Here is a 5,360-nt window from a genome sequence, read left to right on the forward strand (position 1 = left end):
TATAGTGGATTAACCCCTAAAGACAGAGAGAGCAGCATCCATTATACTGGATTAACCCCTAAAGACAGAGAGAGCAGCATCCATTATAGTGGATTAACCCCTAATGACAGAGAGAGCAGCATCCATTATAGTGGATTAAACCCTCCCCTAAACACAGAGAGAGCAGCATCCATTATACTGGATTAACCCCTAAAGACCGAGAGAGCAGCATCCATTATAGTGGATTAACCCCTAAAGACAGAGAGAGCAGCATCCATTATACTGGATTAACCCCTAAAGACAGAGAGAGCAGCATCCATTATAGTGGATTAAACCCTCCCCTAAACACAGAGAGAGCAGCATCCATTATACTGGATTAACCCCTAAAGACACAGAGAGCAGCATCCATTATAGTGGATTAACCCCTAAAGACAGAGAGAGCAGCATCCATTATACTGGACTAAACCCTCCTCTTAAAACAGAGAGAGCAGCATCCATTACACTGGATTAACCCCTAAAACAGAGAGAGCAGCAATCCATTATAGTGGATTAACCCCTAAAGACAGAGAGAGCAGCATCCATTATTACTGGATTAACCCTAAAGACAGAGAGAGCAGCATCCATTATACTGGATTAACCCCTAAAGACAGAGAGAGCAGCTCCATTATAGTGGATTAACCCCTAAAGACAGAGAGAGCAGCATCCATTATAGTGGATTAACCCCTAAAGACAGAGAGAGCAGCATCCATTACAGTGGATTAAACCCTCCCTACTGTAACTCCCCAGTCTGAACAACAGATCCCGGATCAGAATCTGCTCACATCTCAACAATACACTGTGAACCAGGCTGGATGACAGCTGGGCCCTTTTTCAGAGTAGGACTGCTGATCTAGGATCAGGTCACCCTTGTCGAGATGATTGTATTCGTTATGATCTAAAAGGCTAAACTGATCCCACATCAACATTCCTACTCTGAGAAGCTTGATACATACGGACCCTGGCTTCCCCAAATGTACGTCCTAAACCCAGACCAAACCCCTGAGTTACAGCTGAATGTATTAAACTATGTTAACTCATCCAGACCAATCTCCTGAGCTACAGCTGAATATATTAAACTATGTTAACTCATCCAGACCAATCCCCTGAGTTACAGCTGAATGTATTAAACTATGTTAACTCATCCAGACCAATCCCCTGAGCTACAGCTGAATATATTAAACTATGTTAACTCAACCAGACCAATCCCCTGAGCTACAGCTGGATATATTAAACTATGTTAACTCATCCAGACCAATCCCCTGAGCTACAGCTGAATATATTAAACTATGTTAACTCATCCAGACCAATCCCCTGAGCTACAGCTGAATATATTAAACTATGTTAACTCATCCAGACCAATCCCCTGAGCTACAGCTGAATATATTAAACTATGTTAACTCATCCAGACCAATCCCTGAGCTACAGCTGAATGTATTAAACTATGTTAACTCATCCAGACCAATCCCCTGAGCTACAGCTGAATGTATTAAACTATGTTAACTCATCCAGACCAATCCCCTGAGCTACAGCTGAATGTATTAAACTATGTTAACTCATCCAGACCAATCCCCTGAGCTACAGCTGAATATATTAAACTATGTTAACTCATCCAGACCAATCCCCTGAGCTACAGCTGAATATATTAAACTATGTTAACTCATCCAGACCAATCTCCTGAGCTACAGCTGAATATATTAAACTATGTTAACTCATCCAGACCAATCTCCTGAGCTACAGCCGAATATATTAAACTATGTTAACTCATCCAGACCAATCCCCTGAGCTACAGCTGAATATTTTAAACTATGTTAACTCATCCAGACCATTCAGCCTGTGAACTGAACCGTCTCCCTGTCTGCTGTCTGTCTGTCTGTCTCCCTGTCTGCTGTCTGTCTGTCTCCCTGTCTCCCTGTCTGTCTGTCTGTCTGTCTGTCTGTCTGTCTCCCTGTCTGCTGTCTGTCTGTCTCCCTGTCTCCCTGTCTCCCTGTCTCCCTGTCTCCCTGTCTGTCTGTCTGTCTGTCTGTCTGTCTGTCTGTCTGTCTGTCTGTCTGTCTGTCTGTCTGTCTGTCTGTCTGTCTGTCTGTCTGTCTGTCTACATCAGAGTGGGAGAGATAGTTCTGACAGTTGGTGTAAATGATGATAAATGAAGTGAAGGATAATGACGTCTTCCAGACAGCTAGACTCATTTCTCTCTCTCTCCTTTTCTTCCTCTCTCTCTCTCCTTTTCTTCCTCTCTCTCTCTCTTTTTCTTCCTCCCTCTCTCTCTTTTTCTTCATCCCTCTCTCTCTCTTTCTTCCTCTCTCTTCTTCCTCCCTCTCCCTCTCTCTCTCTCCTTTTCTCCCTCCCTCTCTCTCTTTTTCTTCATCCCTCTCTCTCGCTCTCTTCTTCCTCTCTCTCTCTCTCTCTCTACCACATATCCATCCGTCATTATCACAATTTATAGTCCCACATCAATAGAATAGTGACTCAGAAAGATAGCAATTAAAGGAGCTAAGATAACATTTATCATTAAATGTTTTGCTCACTGGGTATATTTCTACTGCAGCTACACTACTGAAACACTTTCACTACACTGCGTGCACAATTATTAGGCAAATTGTATTCCTCGGGATTCATTTTATTGTTGAACAAACATAATGCTCTCAGTCAATCCAAAATGTTATTGAACCTCAAACCTGAATGTTTAACAAAGGAAAAGTGAGTTTTGTCTTTCTCAGGGAAATATATAAGTGTGCACAATTATTAGGCAACTATTAGTGTGCAGAATTATTAGGCAACTAAATTACAAAAATAATTTCTCTCAACTCACTTGTTTATTCTCAATTTTTAGAGTAAGTGTAACAGATAAGTGACACAAAATGACAATTATATATTTTTGGCCTTTCAAAAATATTCAGTGACCAATATAGCCACCCTTATTTTCAATAACTGCCATGAGCCTTCCATCCATGGAGTCTGTCAGTTTCTTGATCTGTTCACGATCTATTTTCACTGAAGCAGCAACCACAGCCTCCCAAATGCTGTTCAAAAAGGTGTATTGTCTTCCATCACTGTAAATCTCACATTTGAGAAGGGCCCACAAATTCTCAATAGGACTTAAGTCAGGTGAGAAAGGGGGCCAGGTCGTTATTCAGGCATCTTTGAGGGCCTTGCTGGCTAGCCAAGCAGTGGAGTACTTGGATGCATGTGATGGAGCATTGTCCTGCATAAAGATCATGGCCTTCTAGAATGCTGAGGACTTCTTCCTGTACCACTGTTTGACGAAAGAATCTTCCAGAAACTGGCAGTAGGTTTGGGAGTTAAGTTTCAGTCCATCTTCAACCCGAAAAGGTCCAACTACCTCATCCTCAATGATAGCAGCCCATACCAGTACCCCTCCTTCACCTGGCTGGCATCTGACTCAAAGTGGTGCCCTGTGTCCATTACTGATCCAGCCACGGGCCCATCCATTTGGTCCATCAAGAGTCACTTTCATTTCATCTGTCCATAAAACCTTTGAAAAATCTGTCTTCAGGTATTTCTTTGCCCAATCTTGACGCTTCAACTTGTGAATCTTATTCAGTGGTGGTCTTGTTTCAGTCTTCTTGACCTTGGCCATGTCTCTGAGCACTTGACACCTTGTACTTCTGAACACTCCAGGTAGGTTGCAGTTCTGGAATACGGTGGCACTGGAGGATAATGGGTTCCTGGTAGTTTGACGTTTAATTCTTCTCAAGTCTTTTGCAGTTCATTTGCACCTTTTCTTCCCCATGCGTTTTTTGGACCCCAGTTGACTATTTGCAACAAAACGTTTGAATGTCCGGTGGTCACACCTCAATAGTTTAGCTATTTAAAGAGTGTCGCATCCGTCTGAAAGGCATTTTACATTTTTGGCTTTTCAGTGTCAGTTAAATATCTTTTTTGACTCATTTTACCTGAGGTAATGAGGCTGCCTAATAATTATGCACACCTTGATATAAGGTGTTATTCACTTTCGCCACACCCTCCCTCATTACACAAATACATATCACCTGAAAATGATTCAATCCAATAAGCATTCAAGTTTCTTTGGTTTGGAGTTGGAAAATGTGAATAGAAACAATGATAAGATCAGAGTACTCACTTGCCTAATAATTGTGCATGCAGTGTATAACAGCTGAACATGTATGAACTGGGATGGAGGGTGTTGGATAACAACACTATACCAGTGATATGAGATGACAGCAGTGACATCACAGACAGATATGGAATACGTCCCAAATGGGACCCTGTTCCCTACATAGTGCACTGCTTTAGACCAGAGGCCCTGGGAGGCCCAAGACCCTTCACTCCAGAGGCCCTGGGAGGCCCAAGACCCTTCACTCCAGAGGTCCTGGGAGGCCCAAGACCCTTCAGTCCAGAGTCCCTGGTCAGCACTGCACTGTTCACAGTGTTACGGCGTCACCACAGCCTGGGGTTTGATTGCCAGCTGTAATCAGGAGTCCCATAGGGCGGCGCATAATTGGCCCAGCGTTGTTCGGGTTAGGGGAGGGTTTGGCCAGGGGGGCTTTACTTGGCTCATGGCGCTCTAGCGACTCCTTGTGGCAGGCCGGGCGCCTGCAGGCTGATTCTGGTGGTCAGTTGAACGGTGTTTCCTCTGACACATTGGTGCAGCTGGCTTCCGAGTTAAGCGGGCGGTTGTTTAAGAAGCGGCTTGGTGGGTCATGTTTCGGATGACGCAGGATTCGACCTTCGCCTCTCCCGAGCCACGTTGGGGAGTTGCAGGGCTGAGACAAGATCGTAATCACAAAACCGGGGAGAAAAAAGGGTGCCATTTGGGACGTGACTCTGAACACATAGTGAACTAGCTGGAGGACAGACTGAGACCAGAGCTGACAGACCCAGAGACCCTGTAGAACAGACAACATCATGTCACAACACAACAGCTGAACCAGAGAGAAATACCCACAGGGAACAGAAACAATAAAACAGTCAACAACTGTGATTTAAAGGCCCAGCTGTTCCAGCTGCTAACGCCTAGTGATTTCTTCTGCTTTGGTTTGCATGGCAGCAGAGAGAAGAGAGAAGCACAGAGAAGGCATGCAGCCCCAGGGGACCTTGGGAAAGAAATGCCATCTTACCATTATGAAAATGCCAGAGTAACATATAGAGATACAGACGGCCTGCATCCTATTCCCTATATAGTGCACTACTTTAGACCCTAGCACTATAAGCCCTGGTCAAAAGTAGTGCACTATATAAGGGAATAGGGTGCTCTTTGAGACACAGCCTGTGTGTGTGTGTGTGTGTGTGTGTGTGTGTGTGTGTGTGTGTGTGTGTGTGTGTGTGTGTGTGTGTGTGTGTGTGTGTGTGTGTGTGTCTAC

This window comes from Salmo trutta, unplaced genomic scaffold (genome assembly GCF_901001165.1).
Source record: "Salmo trutta unplaced genomic scaffold, fSalTru1.1, whole genome shotgun sequence".
NCBI classification, from domain to species: Eukaryota; Metazoa; Chordata; class Actinopteri; order Salmoniformes; family Salmonidae; genus Salmo; species Salmo trutta.